The 18539-nt window shown below is 38.6% G+C and overlaps 4 non-coding genes and 1 pseudogene across 4 annotated transcripts; 2 read left to right on the top strand and 3 right to left on the bottom strand.

Moving 5' to 3' along the window:
- LOC148723476 (uncharacterized) overlaps window positions 1-18539 on the top strand; it is a 46481-nt pseudogene that overhangs the window by 12694 nt on the left and 15248 nt on the right.
- Window positions 2117-2189, bottom strand: Trnav-aac (transfer RNA valine (anticodon AAC)). The gene has a single exon. It is a non-coding gene; the product is annotated as a tRNA-Val (tRNA).
- Trnai-gau (transfer RNA isoleucine (anticodon GAU)) lies at window positions 3520-3592 on the bottom strand. The gene has a single exon. It is a non-coding gene; the product is annotated as a tRNA-Ile (tRNA).
- Window positions 9071-9143, top strand: Trnav-aac (transfer RNA valine (anticodon AAC)). The gene has a single exon. It is a non-coding gene; the product is annotated as a tRNA-Val (tRNA).
- Trnar-ccu (transfer RNA arginine (anticodon CCU)) lies at window positions 15125-15228 on the bottom strand. The gene is made up of 2 exons: window positions 15192-15228; window positions 15125-15160 (listed from the first exon to the last, which is right to left on the bottom strand). It is a non-coding gene; the product is annotated as a tRNA-Arg (tRNA).

Raw genomic sequence — 18539 nt, 5'->3', positions numbered from 1 at the left:
TCATCCCACCATTTCCCAAGTGTGGGGAAGCGGGGGATGGAAAGACGCCAGACAAGCCAAGTATCACTCACGAGCTATACATATTCAGGGTCGTCCAAGATGGAGGTATTGAGTTTGCAGTAGCCAGGACCATGAGGGGTGACATCAGGGATAGAGGTAGAGCGCAAAACACCACGATGATCAGAAAAGGGCAACAATAGACAGAACAAGAGGCAACAGAGGGAACCCACGAAAACGGAACACCAAAAAGGTCAATACGAGAGGTAAGACTGCCATCCCACCTGGTCCAGGTGAAGCCTGGGGAAGAGGGATACAAGTACCTCCAGATGTCGGTCACACAGCACGATTGGAAAAGGTGACTAAGCGCCGAGGAGCTCTCACGGGATGTGCTGGCGGGGTCAGAACCGCCAGGGTCGAGAGACCTGTCAAAGACCGTGTTGAAGTCGCCAGCCAGAATAGTTGGGATCGAGGGATCGATCTTGGTATGAAGGCTATCAAAGAAATTGTCACGTGCAGGGTTGCGGTTAGGGGCGTATAGGCACACAACACGGAACACTTAACCAAGGAAGGAAAACTCGCAGTGAAGATAACGACCAGCATTGTCACACCAAGAATTATTTAAAGACAAAGAAGGACGAAAAAGAACTACACAACCACAGGGGAATGGACAAAACCAGGAGAAGCTACAGCATTAAAACCAGAGGAAGAGAACCAGGAAGAACATTCAGACACAGAGGAAACATGGGTCTCCTGGAGACAGACAACGTCTGCACTCACAGGTAAGTTCCGCAACCACTGCACAAGACTATCTCGCTTAGACCGGTCTCTGATACTGTTGGCGTTTAAAGTGATGACGGACAAAGTCATGAGGAGAAAGTGAATGACCCTCATGAAAGCCAGGGCTGGGTTTATAAGTAGAAAGCGGAGATACGCCATTGGTGGGAACATGGCGACGAGAAAAACAGGAATAAATTAGTGGAATTAAAAGCGTTCGTTACCTGTGGGATTAAGAGTGCCGATTTGAAAGATAAATTTTTGTTCAAGAGTTTTGCGGTTTTCCGTGTTGCCTAAATGTAAGGAAAGATCGCAGATTGCCATATGTTGTTTAGAATGATTAGGTAAATTAAAGTGTCTAGCGACTGGTTTTGATGCGTCCTTGTCAATCCTTTCTACGTCGCGAAAGTGTTCTCGGAAGCGGTCACTCAGTCGTCTTCCCCGTTTCACCGATGTACAACTTTTTGCAATATGTGCAAGTTATGCAATAGATTACGTTGGCGGAGGTGCACGTGAAGTGATCGGTGATCTTAATGGATCGCTTGGGTCCCGATATTTTCTCAGGGTTGTGAATGAAAGGACGAGTTTTGCATCGTGCGCGAGCGCAATTAAAAGTGCCGGGTTGGTCATTCGTTTGGAATGAACTTCTGACCAAAAAATTGCCTCTCTTTTTGTCGCGTTTGAATGAAATAAGTAGAGGTTGCGAAAGGATAGTGCCGGTCTCTGGATCGTTTTAAGGAATTTAAAGTCTTTAAGAATAATGCATGGATCTAGCTGAGTGGTTGTGTGGGTGAAACGTGAGAGTGAATGTCCATCGTCAGTGATAAGAACCCAAGAGAACAGCTAATGACAACAGATACTTGTAACTTTTACGAATTTCAAACAACGGCAATTTATCCCTATCCATTAATTGAACGATTTAGTTATAAGCAAGAAACATAAATGTTGACAAAGCGAAATACTTGAATGTACCTCTAACTTCCTCCAAAACACTGACAGTACACTCCATCTACAAGAAAAATTCCAAAAAGGTGTTTGTTCTCCAAATGAAAGAGCTTCTCTGAGAGAATTTAAGCGAGGCATCTAGGTGAAATAATATAAGAGATCAGAAAAGGCTCGCGATGGATATTTACCTCGCCGCTTCGAATTAGCGAATCGGTAAATATTCACCACCAGCCACCTTTAGTTCGATGAATTGTCGTTTATTATCACAGGGAGGAGAAATAATTGACAAGAGGGGATCCGAGTTTGTAGGAAGCTTGACTTGTGCAATATTATATAAGATATGTCTACTCCTCCAATCACAACCACGAAAAAATAACAGCGAAAACAAAATTAGTATTGTTTCTGGCAGGGCTCCAACCTGCGACTTTCCGCGTGTTAGGCGGACGTGATAACCACTACACCACAGAAACCTTCCCTATTAATCAGGCATTAATTGCTTGCCTAATAGAAATTAACGCATCAACCAAGATGCCTCGCTTAAATTCTCTCAGAGAAGCTATTGCATCTGGAGAACAAACACTTTTTTTGCACTTTTTCTCTCAGATGGAGTGTTCTGCTTTGGAGCAAGTTAAAGCTGATATTCATGTATTTCGCTTTTATGTTTCCTGCTTCTTACTACATCGTTCAATTAATAGATAGGGGAGAAATTGCCGTTGTTTGAAATTCGCCAGTTACAATTCTGTGTTGTCATCAATTGTTCTCTGGGGTTTTTATCATTGACGATTGACTGTTGCTTCGCTCCCAAGGTCGCAGTTTTTTCCTTAGAGTATGGCAAGACAATATAAGGACAAGCTGATATTCTCTCAATAGAGGATGTCTGCTCACTGTGATGCAGCCGTAGTTGATGCAGGTTTCACAGTAACCAAACATGTTAATGCAAATTATGAGGAACACGAACGTTGATATGGGCCACCGGAAAAATCGTATGACAGCAATTGATGACTGTTGATTGGAACTGCTGTCTTTATGTTTGACTTTTTTTCGCCCATCAACCATATAGCGCATTGTGGACATTGCGGTATAGATAACTGAACTTCTTTGGTATTATCTAAAAGAATCAAGGTTAGGGTTAGCGAGAATCATGCCACTAGACCAACATGCCACATTTATAATAATGTTAAACTTTACATGTGAATTTCTTTTTATGAGTAGCAGGTATCAAGCGTGTTGTCAGATGATCACTTTGAGCGACCTTTGCCCATCTTTAAAGGAAGTGATGTTTTCTGGATATAATCGTTAAAGTTGCCTGAACCTGCCCTCTTACTACTGTCCCTCTAAAAACTCTCAGTTTAGGCAATCTTTGATATTGAAGGTTGTTGTTGTCGTTTATCGTGGTATAGTACAAGTGCACTGGTTCATAAGAATCAAGAAGTTTGGATGCCGATGAATTGGCCACTGACCTATCCTTGTATCCTCTGGGAAGTTTGACTCCAGGTTAGGCTTTAAAACTTCGAAAATTAATATTTAATTAATTCTAATTAATTAAATACTAATACAGGTTGTGTATGTACATTATTATTTTTTCAAATTTTCTTCCCGTCTGTGTAAATTAAACGCATATTTAGAGGTATAAAACATCTCCGACCTATTTTTGAGATTTTTAATCCGTGCAGAAAGAGAATTTCTGTTAGCCAAGTTTCACTGATGAAGTACATTACGATGTAAATTCAGAGGCTGTAAGGAAAATAAAGATTTGAAAAAGAAGCATATATAGATGTGAAATAAAAACTTGAGTTTATTTGGTCCGTGTGAGGCTTGAACTCACGACCTTGGCGTTATCAGCACCACACTCTGCCGAATGAGCTAACGGACCTGACATGCTTTTATTCAAATTTTTTATTAGCATTACTCTTATTCCTGTCAGATCTATTCCTTATAAATGAATTAAAAAAGAGAGAAAAATGAAACGTGGCAATGCATATGAAAGGGCAGGTAGTACCGTCATCCAGGGAGGTAAATAGCCAAGAAAGCTACTGGCCAGCTATTTTTATAGCGTCTGAGGTCTATCGTTTCATCATTAACGCATCATTCCTTTTCGACCATTTCCCTAAAAATTGATCACAAACATTTATTTAGGTTAAAAAATGATTTTACTAAGAACCCAAATGTTCCTGGCAAGGCTGGAGTATGTGAACATCCGAATTTGAGTCGGATGCGGTTACCACTACATGACTACAGAGACCAAAATGAGGGACAGGACAGCTTAAGGAAGAAAGAAAATTAAGAGAAGTTTTCTTTTGTGTATGATGACACTGAGAGTCAGATACAGCACCTGACATAATCAGAAGGTCTTGATCCTCCTTTTCGAAGTACATATACGAGGAAAACATATTGCAATATATGTAAGTAATACGAAACTTTCCTTTCATCACTGAATAATAGTAGTAGTGACCAACTGAAATATTGCATTGTAAATTTAAAAAAAAACATTCCAAAAGATTGAGAATCCGGGTATCGATCCCGGTACCTCCCCCATGCTAAGCGGGCGCTCTACCATCTGAGCTAATTCCCCTGCTCACTTTCATTTTGTTGTATTAGTGTCGTAGATGATATTCTGTGTGCCCTTTACCAGTCATTGATATTTTTTTGGCTTTGTGATCAATAACGTTATAGTTTTGTACCCTGAGCAACATTTGATCTCGTAATCCAGTCTTTCGGGTGGGAGCAGTCCAGTATCCGGATGAAAGTAGTCCTGAGAATGGCTGTGGTTGGTTAGTAGTAACTGGCGTTTCGTCAACTTAGCGGAGGTCATCGGCAGAGTAGAGTGGAGAGTTGTTGTCAGTTGTGTGTTAAGTCCGGTTCATGCTGACACACAGATTTACAGAGAATTTGAGACTGCTTCTTTTGCTCTGATGTGAAAATAATAATTACTTTGACCGTGTCTAAGAAAAACTACAACGAAGACTTCAAGGCCGCGCAAGAGCCATTGTTTGTGGTATTGTTTTGTTTTATCACAGACATCTAAGTGAGTTTTGAAAGCTGGCTATTCAAAATACTTGAGCTTACCAAAGGTCGTTTGCGCCTGAACTTCTGCCAAAGACGATTGCATGCCGAAACCTTGTTAAAAATTGTAACATTAACCTACATGAAACGTCATTCCAAGTCTAGTCCAAATTTACGAACGGAGAATTTTCCCATCTCAGGATCTTATCATCTAAAGACGTCAGCCACTCGATTTCTTAGAAAACACCTCAAACGTCTAGCCCTTGGAAACCTACCGTCTACTAAAGGTGTATCCATAGCATATTCCGTCTATGGAAGAAAAACATCTCCCTCGTTGGTTTGCATGATGGTCGTTATCACGGTAGCCAGCCGTTTTAAGTGTTTATTTAGATATTCAGATGTCTGCAAATTGTCGGTGCTATAGGCGAAAATCAGTGAAAATGACGATAAACTGAATATTTTGGAAATGTGGAGACTAGTTGACCATTCTCAAGACTCCCCCAGATGTAAAACCTTTGTTAGCAAGCGGGTAAAATAGATATTTTGAGGGATTCCCTTTCCTCACACCTTTATCCGTTCTCAGTTATTTTAATGCAACTGCTATTCGAATCATTTGAAATTTAGGCTGCGTTCCTATTAGTCAATCTGAATCCGGAGTTTGTGATAAAAAATTCCATAGTAGTTAACTCCATAAATATATATATATATATATATATATATTCCCTTAGCTCCGGTTGGAGCATAGGCCATTAACCACTTCCGTCCTCCATCGGGTTCTGTCCTGGGCAAATCTTCCTAAAGTGGCCCAAGTGTGGCCCCAGTTTCTCATTTGGGACTCTACACCTCTTCTCCAGGAGTTCCTGGGACGACCCCTCTTTCTCTTGCCCTGAGGGTTCCAACGTAGTGCCTGCCGGGTGATGTTGTTAGCCGGTTTCCTTAGGATGTGACCTATCCATCTCCACTTTCTCTTTGAGATCTGAGTTATGATTGGTTCCTCGCCTGCTAATTCCCACAGCATCTCGTTCGTTACCCTGTCAGTCCAACTGATTTTTAAAATTCGCCTAAGGCACTTATTGACGAAGGTCTGCAATTTCTGGGACGTTTGGTTAGTTGTTCTCCACGTTTCAGAGCCATAGAGGAGGACTGCTTTGACATTGGTGTTAAAAATTCTAAATTTGGTTCTCCGTGAGATGACATGGGAGGACCACACTTTCCTCAGCATATTGAAAGCTACTCTGGCTTTGTTTATCCTGACCTTGATATCTTCATCGGAACCTCCGTCAATGCTGACTACACTGCCTAGGTAGACAAAAGATGTTACTTCCTCCAAGATGGTATCCCTCACTTTAACTGGTCTGTTGTTGGTGCAGTTGACCTTCATAACCTTGGTCTTACTCACATTCGGATGCAGGCCTAACTTGATGGAATTAGCCATAAATATGCTTGACTGAAATATCAAAAAATATCAAACAAATGATAATGAGACGATCGTGTAAGCTTATTATCGAGTGAAACATAAGTGAAACTGGAGAAAAACTCAGCTTTCACTCTCCGGTGATGTTGAATTAACTAATTTCTATCGTGGGTTATTAGTGGGAGAAGGGTTTATTAATTATTTAATAAAAGTTTTTAAGTATTTTTGTTGTAAATACGAAACGTTTCAATTTTCAAAAATGTATGATAAGCAGCGGTGTGTTGAAATAAAATGACAAAGGCAATTTCTGGTCCTCAGAAGCTAAGAGACCGCACCATGATCCAACCTATTAAAACTGTTCGTTGAGCCGGTATTATCACAGAACCAGCAGATTAATTTGATAACAAATGGTGATGAACCAATCACTTAACAGAAATGACCGTTTATAAAATAATAATCTAAATATAATAAAATAATAATCTAAATATAATAAAATAATAATCTAAATATAATAAAATAATAATCTAAATATAATAAAATGATAATCTAAATATAATAAAATAATAATCTAAATATAATATTTTAAAGTTTAACCACACAGGATACGGCGGCCTCTGTAGCGTAATGGAAAACGCGTCGGCCTCCTAATTCACCGGCCACCACCTTTGAAAGGAGCATAGCCGAAGATTGCAGTTTCGAGTACCGTCGGAGGTGTTGTATATTTCCCTTTTATTTCCTTAATTTCTAGGTTGAACTGCCATATATGATAAAATAGAAAAAAGTAACATTCTCAAAGCAGAAAGAAAACTACATCAAAGTTAAGAAGACTAGAGTAAGATTGTAACCACAACCTCATCTGGCTTTATAAACGTACTTAAAAGTAGGGTTTCTGTTTTCTGGCTCCCGTCAAAGCTTCATATTGGAGTTAGCCTTTTTAACTTTTTTCTTTGACGTAGGTCTTATTACGAACTGGTTTGTAATCATCTCTTCTTTATCTTTATAAGGTGTCTGTAGCATTTTAATTAGGAAACTGGCCACTGACAATCATTGATCAATGATAACTGAATCCTTTGCGCTAGTCGGCTAACGGGTAAGAAGAAATCAGAATCAGCTGTGTCATTCTTCGAAGCACTTTACAATTCTTCAGCACGTCTTGGCTCGCAGCAAGCCCTCCAATAAGCTATAATTAAGACTTTTTGTAAGCCCTTGACGACACTGATGAAGAATAAATATAAAAGGATTGCAGGGATGATTTTTAAGGGACCTTCAGTGTACGGCGCGGACCACACACTGATTACATTCCTTACATTCCTACTCAACATTACGCTGATGATAATGCACTTATTATGCCGAAATGTGTTCACTAGACACCGAGCTGTCCGAGTTCGATCCAGGCAGACTAACTTCCATCCCAGCACGTCATTAAAAAGAATCATTTTGTAGTACTTCTCTATTTTTACTTGAGATAACTTTTTGAGAGCTCCATGCAAATTAATTTTTTAAGTTGATTAATTAAGAAAGAAGAGCATCTCTGACGGGACCCGAGCGCATAGTCTTCGGCTTTGCTTCAGCTGGGCACGCAGATTCATATATCGTGATTTAGGAGGTTGCTAAAGGTCGCTTTACTCTTATCTATCGGCGTTCAATACAGAGACATTCAGTAGCGACGGGTTTATTGCACAAGCTTTTCACGTTTCAAAAACAGAAAGTGCCCGAGTGGTCACTCGTATCTTAATAATTTTTTCATTCGCTGTCGTTTCATTCTTTTCTGAACTGATTGTAGCTGTTGATCTCTGTAATCCTTTGTTGCTCTCCCATTTTCTTTTGACGCTACATTTACTTACCGTAGGGAAAAAAACTTAGTTCTGTAATATTAACATTGAATTGTAATCAGTTGATTTCCGTGGATGAGATTTTGCTTCCCTTGTACATGAAAATTGAACTTTTCCCTTCTAAAACTCAGAGAAGTGAGTTTTACGAAGCCTGGTAATCTAATTTTGTCCCATTCTTTTCTAATTTTGAGCGCGGTCGCCTTCAAACTGATCGTTTCTATTAAAGATGTCAATCTTTTGTTTGCTTTTTTTTCCTTAGATTGAAGCCGATCTCAGCGGTTTTAAGGAGAGCTACGATGCGGGCTCGGTAATTCGCAAAGAACTTAAATTGAATCAATTTAAATTGATTCAATTTAAATTCTTTGCAGGACTCTTCCAATGGAGAATCTAGGTATCGATCCCGGTACCTCTCGCATGCTAAGCGGGCGCTCTACCGTCTGAGTTAATTCCTCTGTCTCTTTATAAATTGTTGATATTTCTTCAAGTTTCTTACCAAAAAAACTTTATCGTTTTGTATCAGGGAGCAACATTTCATCCTGTAGTGGATTTAGTCTCTCGGATGAGAATAGTCTAGATGAAAGTAATAATGTCAGCCTTAGCAGAAAAGTGTGAAGAATTACTGAAAATCGAGTGCTAAATGTACGTTTCTTGAATAGCGATTTTCAGTTTTGGCTTTAACGAACAAAATGCCAACACACAGTTTACTCACTGCGGACGATGACGTACCGCCGAAAAGTGACCCATACTGTCAGATTACTCGTCGAGGCATCCTACAACTCTTTTTATACAGATATAGTTACTGTTAAAATCATCTGTATTGGACGGTGATTTTATCATCACTCTTAACTCTTGAGTAGCGCTGCACTGCAGGAGGATAGACAGGACACATACATGTTTTTGGTCATACATCATATCACTGCTTCAATCTTATTCTCAAAGGCCTGTTGGTATCGATGCTCAATTATAAAAGCTTGGTTTGAACTTCGAGCCTTGTTTCCACTTGTGCTTCTTTAGGAGAGTTTTTTTTTTTTCGTGTAAGGCGTCTGTACATTTTACACGTTATCAATTAATTCATTCCTTCTCATTCTGATGAACAGGGAAAGTTTCTGTGGTGTAGTGGTTATCACGTCCGCCTAACACGCGGAAGGTCGCAGGTTCGAGCCCTGCCAGAAACAATACCGAATTTCCTTTCGCTATTAGTTTTTCGTGGTTGTGATCGGAGGAGGAGTAGACATTTCTTAGATAATATTGTAGCAGTCAAAGTTCTTACAAACTCGAATTCCTTCTTGTCAATTATTTCTCCTCCCTGTAATAATTATCGACTTTTCATGGAAGTGAAGGTGGTTTGTGGTGGATATGTACTGAGCCGCTAATTCGAAGCGGCGAGGTATATATCCATCGCGAGCCTTTTCTGCTCTCTTTTATCATTTCACCCAGATGCCTCGCTTAAATTCTCTCAGAGAAGCTATTTCATTTGGAGAACAAACACTTTTTTGCAATGTTTCTTGCAGATGGAGTGTACTGTTTTGGAGCAAGTTAGAAGTGACATTCAGGTACTTCGCTTTGTTCTCTCAACATTGATGTTTCCTGCTCATTACTACATCGTTCAATTAATGGATAGGGGAGAAATTTCCATTGTTTGAAATTCGTAAAAGTTACAATTATCTGTTGTCATTCGCTGTTCTCTTGGGTTCTTATCATTGACGATTGACTCTTGTTTCGCTCACCAGGTCGCAGTTTTTTCCTTAGAGTATGGGAGGACAATGTGAGACTAGCTGATATTCTCTTAATAGAGGATGTCTGCTAGCTGTGGTACAGCCGTAGTTGACGCAGGTTTCAAAGTAACCAAACATTTTAATGTCAATTATTGAACGTTGGTATGGGCCACCGGAAAAATCGTATGACAGCAATTGATGACTGTTGATTGGAACTGTTGTCTTCATGTTTTACTTTATTTCGCCCATCAACCATTGTGGACATTGCGGTCTCTGTACACTATAACACAACTCAGTCAAAAGAAATATAAACGTTCTGATCATTCCTATAGAGAAATGAATTGCTTTGGCATTATCTAAAAGAATCGAGGTTCAAAATTTCTACCCTATTCAAGACAAAAGGGGCCTAACCGGGAAACGAACCGGGACCTCCCGCACCCTACGCAGGAATTATGCCACTAGACCAACATGCGACATCAATATTAGTGTTTCACTTTTTTTATATTTGAATTTCTTTTTATGAATAGCGGGCATCAAGTGTGTTGTCAGATGATCATTTGAGCTACCTTTGCCCAGGTTTAAAGCGAGTGATGATTTCTGGATATAATCTTAACCTTAACCTACCCTCCTAATACTGTCCCTTTAAAACCTCTCAGTTTAGACAATCTTTGATATTTAAGGTCGTTGTCGTCGTTTATCGTGGTATAGTACAAGTCTACTGGTTGATAAGAACCAGAACGTTATTCAATTAGTAGGCAAAGTTATCAGTTTGGATGCTGATGAATTGGCCCCTGGTCTTTCCCTGTATTCTCTGGAAAGTTTGACTCCAGCTTAGGCTTTAAATCTTCCAAAATTAGTATTTAATTAATTCTGACAAGTTGTGTTTGTACATAATTAGTTTTCACGGCAAAAAAAGTAGCGTTCACCGTACGGAAAACAAAAGTTGAATTCACGGAAAACGTGGCAATTTACTAGCGTTTACCCATGTTTTGCCTGCGGAAAATCCGACGTTTTCTGTGCGTTTTCGCATGGGTGAATCCCAGTATTCGTTCCATTATTCGGTAGTTTTCCTTCGCGGTAACTGATGCAGGTAAACAATTCATTTTCCGGCATTAACCATTCGGTTGACGCACTGCAAAGGGCGTGTTTTCCTTTTGTTCATTGACATTTTCCGAGTGAACAACAACGTATTCATCAGAGTTAACAGCTGAAAACACGCATTTTCCGGGAAGGTTAATGTGTAACATGCGGGATAAATGCGGGAAAACATAATGTTTTCCAGAGTTTGCAGTTCGTATAATGGATAGAAAATGCTATGTTTTCTTCTGTTCGCAACCATTTTTCGCCCGGTGAATGAAATGTTCACAAGAATTATCCAGTCGAACTCTACTACAGGTTCTCAAGGCATTTTGTCCTATTTCCCTCTCCCAGACAGGGTAAGCACTCCTTTAATAATTATCGTCAAGTTTATTAATGCACAATGACGTTAGCGGTACAATTTATTCAGAGTCCAAAATGGAGCCGGATAACAATCATTTATCTTAGCCTTATTTTACTTTACACATTTCTGTCTAAAGCCAAAAAGAGGCAAAACTTAACCGTTCCAGTACAATTCATACGATAAAATTGGAAGGATGACTGTCTGAAAAATTGTGTGGGTCAATATATACTAACTATTACCAGAAAACTGATCTCTAGATACATGTTTAAATTTCTAAACTTCTATTATAAGCACTTTGCAAAAATGAGTGTCAAGTGTTTGAAGAAAAAATAATTATAAAAGTTCACTCAAATTCACAATTCAGTCAAATATGAAGTAGTGTGATAATGTTCAAAAATCCATTCATAATACATGTGAATTATTTGCTAAAAAACACCTGCATTCAATCCTGAACATAAGTGCCAAATAGTGGTCAAGGAAGTTGCATTCAAGGTTTCTTCTTCTTCTTCTTTCCGGCGGATGGTGTTACTGTTTTCGGTGCGGAGACAACAGGCTTGGCACCCTTTTCCGAGCAGGTCCGACAAACAGGGTGAACCACTTTGTATTGGCCCTTCATCTTCATTCACTGGTGCATCGAGTTCTGTGCTTCCACATCTGCAACACATCAGGTCAAACTTTTTGCACGAATAATACTGCTTTTCCACTGGATCACTGCATGAAATTGATCCTGGCGTACAATGAAGATTTTTTAATATTAAAGAATATACCACTGTATAAATTACAAGAGGAAAAAAACAACATTCTAAAATGGAAACGCACCTGAAGATTTCACCTCTGCAGGAGGAAAACCTGCACCAGGGTATACGATTTTTGCGAGCTGCAGAAGATGGTTATGCAGTTCCACCCATTCCGTTGGATTTGCTTGCTCCTCGGCTGCTATTTCCGGCGGAAGTATCTTTGTGCTCGCCGCTTTACTCAGAACGTCGAAAGCATTCAATGGCTTGACAGCTTTTGCCTGTAGTTCTTCGTCTAGAACATCAAAATCTACAAAGTTCGCACCGAGGACATTAACAATCGTTCCAACGTTTTCTACGAGATCGACTGAAACGAAATTCAATCTTTCGGTTCTGCATCTACAGGCTTTTTAAAACCCACTCTACATTTGACACATACATCTAAATTGCCATCATACACATCGGTGAGCACTTCTTGAAACGACAAGTTCTTGTCAACCAACTTTACCCTAGGTAAGGCCACAACCCTCTTCTCTTTTCGTAATCTTATCACAGGTGCACATGAATTACTGTCTCCAAATAAAGAATAACGAACGAAGAAACCACGTTTTCGAGTTAACTTTGTAACCAAACTTTCGTACTTAGCAGCCCGGCCTTCTCTGCCACCCAGACCCCTTCAAGTGTTGGTTTTTTTTTTTACCCGACCGACCGACCGACTCACCCTCACGAGAGGGAGGGCAGTGGGAAACGAAACATTAAATTGAGATGACCTAAATAAATGTTTGTGCTAAATTTTGAAGGATATGGTCGAACAGGAAAGATGCGCCAATGATGAAACGTTGATGAAATGAGGAAATGTTTTCCGTTCTCAAGAAATGCCGCGGGAAAATGGACTGCCTAATTCACGAAATGTTATTCATTCGCGAACAAAAACCAAAGCTAAACACGCAGTCTGACTCAATACGTGCAAAAGTATTTATTTAAACATATACTGCACGATCTGACATGCTAAACACCAATAACAATGAACGCTCATTATTCTAATGAAGTTATCACATTTTATTTGTATATAATCTCTGAGCTACAATTTTACATCAGTTTTAACATTTTACTTGATAATGAGGTCATGCAGACTTCGAAACGTCGTAGACATTAATATTGGCATAGTAATTAATTTTTAATTTTTTTTTAATTTACTGAAATTGGCTGACTTTATATCTTGCCCAAGGGAGTTCCATACCTTTGGTCCTTGGAAGCGAATATTAAAGATTCCATAGTTTGTTCTAGCTCGAGGCAGGTAATAAGATTGATTTGCTGCACTTCGTGTATTGTAGTTATGGATACCAAGTACTGAATTAAAGAAGCCATCAAAATAGGAAGGAAAAAGTCATGATTCGCACTGCTTTTTTCTGTAAAATCTATAAAGGCTGAAGTGTAGTTGAATATGTATTACCCAAGATAACTATACCATAAATCAGAAATGGTTGGATTAAAGAGTAGTAGAGATTAGTAAGATTATCAATATTAACATAATGGCGAAGCTTAGACAAGATCCCTACACTTCTTTTAATTTTCTTTACAGTACACACAATTTGAGGTTTCCAGGATAAATTTGTATCAATTAAAATTCCTAAGTATTTAATACAGGAATCCTGTTGCAACTGTTTCCCATTTAAAGTTAAGCTGAAGTTAAATGTTACTTTCCTTTGGGGAGGATGAAAAATTACAAAACTAGTCTTCTCTATTATGAGAGAAAGTTTATTTGCACAAAGCCAGGAATTAACATTAGAGAGTTCATTATTAATACTTGCCTATAGAGAAGTGAGATTTTTATGTTTGCAAAATAAATTAGTATCATCAGCAAATAAATGGAAATTAAAAAATTTTTAGCAATGGTGAAGGTCATTAATATATAACAAGAAGAGAATTGAATTGAATGAATGAATGAATAACTTTGTTTGAAGAGGGAGCGCAATAACCTATTATAGTTTTCTAACTTATGACCCCAAAAAATTCAATTAAAAGACAAAATAAACAAATGAATACATAGTATATCACACACTAACTTTTCTGTACATACAAAACGTTTCGTTATAGAAAACAGCGGTGTGTTGAAATAAAATGGCAAAGGCAATTTATTGGTCCTCAGAAGGTAAGAGACCGCATCATGATCTGATGTTTTACAGTTCGTTGAGCCGGTACTATCACAGCACCAGCAGATTAATACTATAACAAATGATAATGAACCAATCACTAAACAGAAATGACCGTGTAAAAAGTAATAATCCACTACTGACCAAGAAAATAATGTTTAAATTCCGTGCCGTTACAAACAGTTAGCCTCCGTAACGTAACGAATACCACAGACTCTATATGTGAACAGCCGCAGCGTTGTCCCGTCGGAGGTGTTGGATTATACACCCTTTTTTACTTTTAGTTTGAGCTGCCATCTATGATAGAATGATAAAGAGCAATTTTCTCAAAGCAGGAACAAAACCATAGTAAAGTAGAGAAAACTCGAGTACGATTGTAACAAAGACTTCATATGGCTTTAAGTACGTTTAGAGGTGGTTCACAATGGACAGTTTCTGTTTTCTGGCTCCGGTAAGACCTTTATATTCGAGTTAGTGTTTTTAAATTTTTGCTTTAACTTGGGTCTAATTACGAACTGATGAGTTTTTCTCAAGCCCTTGACGACACTGATGGAGAATGAATAAGGTTAATATATTAAAAACAAGTGCATTATTATCAGCGCACTTTTGAAGCCGCTGCTATTTTTCATATACCACAATATGAATGATGCTAGGAATGTATTCACTGTACGGCTCACGCCGCCCCCCAAAAAATCATCGCTGCAATCCTTTGTTATTGAAACTTATTCTCCATCATTGTCGTCAAAGGCTTCAAACAATCTTAACAATAGCTCATAGTAGGCTTTGCTGCAAGTTTTAGTGTCATGCAAAAAGCCTCGCCGTAAAATAAAACAACTGATACTTTCCTCTTACCAACGTTAAAGAAAAAAATAACACTAACTCGAATATGATGGTCTGAGGGAAGCAGGAAAACAGAAACTGTCCATTGCATTGTGAATCACATTTAAACGTACTTTTAAGTACGTTTATAAAGCCATATGAGGTTGTGGTTACTCTAGTCTTGTTAACTTTGATAGAGTTTTCTTCCTGCTTTGAGAAAACTTCCTTTTTTTAAATTTTATCATCTATGGCAGCTCAACCTAGAAATTAAGGAAATAAAAGGGATATGTACAACACCTCCGACGGGACTCGAACCCGCAATCTTCGGCTTTGCTCCTTTCACAGGCGTTGACCGGTGATATAGGAGGCCGACGCGTTATCCATTACGCTACAGAGGCCGCTGTATGCAGATAGATAAGACTTTAGATTGTTATATTTACGTCATTGGTGGATTATTATTTTCTAAACAGTCATTTCTGTGTAGTGATTGGTTCGTTATCATTTGTTATTAGATTTATCTGCTGGTGCTGTCATAGTACCCGCTCAACAAACTGTTATAAAGCATTGGATCATGGTGCGGTCTCTTCTTGGGACCAGAAATTGCCTTTGTCATTTTATTTCAACACACCGCTAGTTATCATATATTTCTACAATTGAAACGTTTCGTATTTACAACAAAAATAGTTTTTTTTTAAATAACTAATTAACCCTTCTCCTTCTAATAAACCATAATAGAAATTTGTTAATTGAACATCAGCGGAGAGTGAAAGCTGAGTTTTTCTCAAATTTCATTATGTCACACTCGATAATAAGCTTACACGATCGTCTCATTTTCATTTGTTTGATGTTTTTTAATATTTTAGTCAAGTATACTTATGGAATTAACTACTGTGGAATTTTTTATCTCAAAATCCGGATTTAGATTGATTAAAAGAAACGCAGCCTAAATTTCAAATGATTCGAATAGTAGTTACATTAGCATCACTGAGAACGGATGAAGGCATCAGGAAAGGAAATCCCTCAAAATATCTATTTTACCCGCTTGCTAACAAACGTTTTAGATCTGGAAGAGTCTTTAGAATGGTTAACTAGTCTCCACATTTCCAAAATGTTCAGTTTATGGTCATTTTCACTTATTTTGGCCCATAGAACCGACAGTTTGCAATCATTTCAATATCTACAACTGTTGGGGATAGCACAAAACTTCGACGCGTTATCCGTAATATTCCTTTAATTTTCGACCATCACAATTGATAGTATGAACACGTCATGAAAAACGGTTACAAGACGGTAAAAACTGAGAAAGAAAACAAACAAGAAGACGAATAAACAAAATGAATACCTAAAACAAGCGTCAATGGAAATCCTACTTACATTTAGTGCGAACCAAAAGATTAAAAGAAGAGTTTACAGCCCGCAAGAGCTCGTCGATAAGAACACCTGTGAGAAGCTACAGTCCAAAAAACATGTGACCAAACTCTACCTCGTATATATGTACCGAAAAGTAACGCAACAAATAAAACAAGAACAAAGGAAATACGTCACGGACTAAGTTTAACTAAACAACAATAACACTTAAAATGGCTGTGCATTTTTGCTATTCTCACCGTTCGAAAAGATCACAACTGAGAACACATTTAGATCATATTCAATGATCCTCGTGAGTCCTTCGAGATCAACCATATTTTTTGTCTTTATCCAGCCTCTGAGACTTGAAAGTTATTTTTTGGTGTCGCCTGACAACTCCATCAACTCCGTCAGCCGACAAAGTGAAGTGCGGATAAAGCCAAGGTTGTGAGGGAGATGTTTTTCTTCCATTGCTGGTGGACGAACAAAAGAAGCTAATGAGATATCTATTATCTCCGTCCACCAACATGGCGGCGATGACGTAACGTGCAAACCGCCTATATGCTATGGATACACTTTTAGTGGACGGTAGGTTTCCAAGGGTTAAACGCTTGAAGTGTTTTCTATGAAATCGAGCGACTGAACTCTTTGGATAATCAGTTCCTGAGCTGTGAAAAATTGCCGTTCGTATTTTTGTGATAGATTTGGAGTGTAAGTAAGTAAGTAAGTAACAACTTTATTTACACTTATAAAATAGTAAAGAAAAAAAAAGAAAAAGAAAAAATCTAAGTGAAGTCTGGATATGCGCAACTAAGAACTAAGCTAAGAGTTCTTGGATAAAAAATATTTTCGAACAGAAGATTTAAAAGAGCCAATGGAGTCTTCCTTGCGAATGTCTAAAAGGATGCTGTTCCATAGTTTTGCTCCACTGGCCTGAAAAGTTTGCCCCCCTTCCGTTTTTCTATTATAGGAGGGGCACACTAAATAATGTTTTCCATAGCGACTGGTTTTGGTGTGTCGGTCTGAGTTTCTCGTTAAAAGTTCTGTTATATAACTCGGACAATTATTTTTATCTTTCATGCCCCTAAATATTAAACTAGTCCTTTTAAGGTTTAATTCTTCCTTAAGTGACAGCGAACCAAGTCTTCTAAAAAGCCTCTGGCTTCTTTCACCGATGTCAGCATCCAAGATTATTCCAGCTGCTTGCTTTTGCAGCTTGGATACGCGGTTAACGTTCTCTACTGACGCAGTGCACAATGCACATGAGCCATACAACATTATTGGTTTGATCAAGGCGTTGAAATATAGCTTACGCTCAGCTAGAGGCAGGTTACGCTTAATCTTTTTCAGCACCGCAATACGTTGTGACACTTTTTTACAAATGTCATCTATGTGTTCATCTATGTTACTCAAGTTAGTTTCTGTGAACTTATTTGCTCAATCTCGCTACCGTAGCATGATAATTTAAGATTCGTGTCTGGAGCTTTCTTTTTCAGTCGTTTGCCAGTTACCAGAAGACTTTTTTGTTTTAGAGGCATTAACTACCATCTTGTTTTCAGATGTCCAGTCTGCAATCTTGTTTATGTCTTTTTGGAGCCTCTGCTGAATTGCAGATAGATCTGTGACTACAGCGGAAGTACTTAAAGTCGTGTCGTCTGAGTAGATGTCTACAGTTGACTTAGAGACTGAGTTTGGTAGATCATTTACAACGATGATAAATAGCAGTGGTCCCAGGACCGATCCTTGCGGAACACCGTGTGTGATCAGCCTGTATTCTGAATGCACTCCATCAATGACAACTGAGCTCCTTCTGCCCTTTAAGTAGTTCGTTAAGAGCATCAGTTCCCAAGATGTTATACCGTATGCCTCGAGCTTGGACTGAAGTATGTCATGGTAAATTAAGTCAAGGTTTTCTTGTAATCCAGAAATACGAGCCCACTGACTTGGTCTTTATCCATGTCAGATAACAACTGATCCGTCAGCCGAATAAGCGCTGTCTCCGTAGAGTGGGATCTTTGGAAACCTGACTGCAAGATGTACAACAAGTTGTTGTTTCTCATGTAGTTGTACAGGGCTTGGTGGATGTTTCTCAAAAGTTTTTGATAGTATAGGGAGTACTGAGATTGGACGATAATTGCTCTTGTCGTCTTTACTTTACTTGACGTGAGATATAAGTTGATTTTACAATTTTTAACAAGGTTTTAGTTTGTAATTACCTTTGGCAGAAATTCAGGCAGAAACAGCGTTCGGTAAGCTCAAGTATTTTGAATAGCCAGCTTTTAAACTCGCGTAGATGTGTGATAAAACGAAACAATAATACAAACAATAACTCTTGTGCAGCCTTTGTTTTGCAAGCTCCACC

The sequence above is a fragment of the Stylophora pistillata genome, chromosome 9 (genome assembly GCF_964205215.1).
Source record: "Stylophora pistillata chromosome 9, jaStyPist1.2, whole genome shotgun sequence".
NCBI classification, from domain to species: domain Eukaryota; kingdom Metazoa; phylum Cnidaria; class Anthozoa; order Scleractinia; family Pocilloporidae; genus Stylophora; species Stylophora pistillata.
The sequence above is the reverse complement of the archived record's forward strand: the minus strand, read 5'-3'. Positions and strand labels throughout refer to the sequence as shown.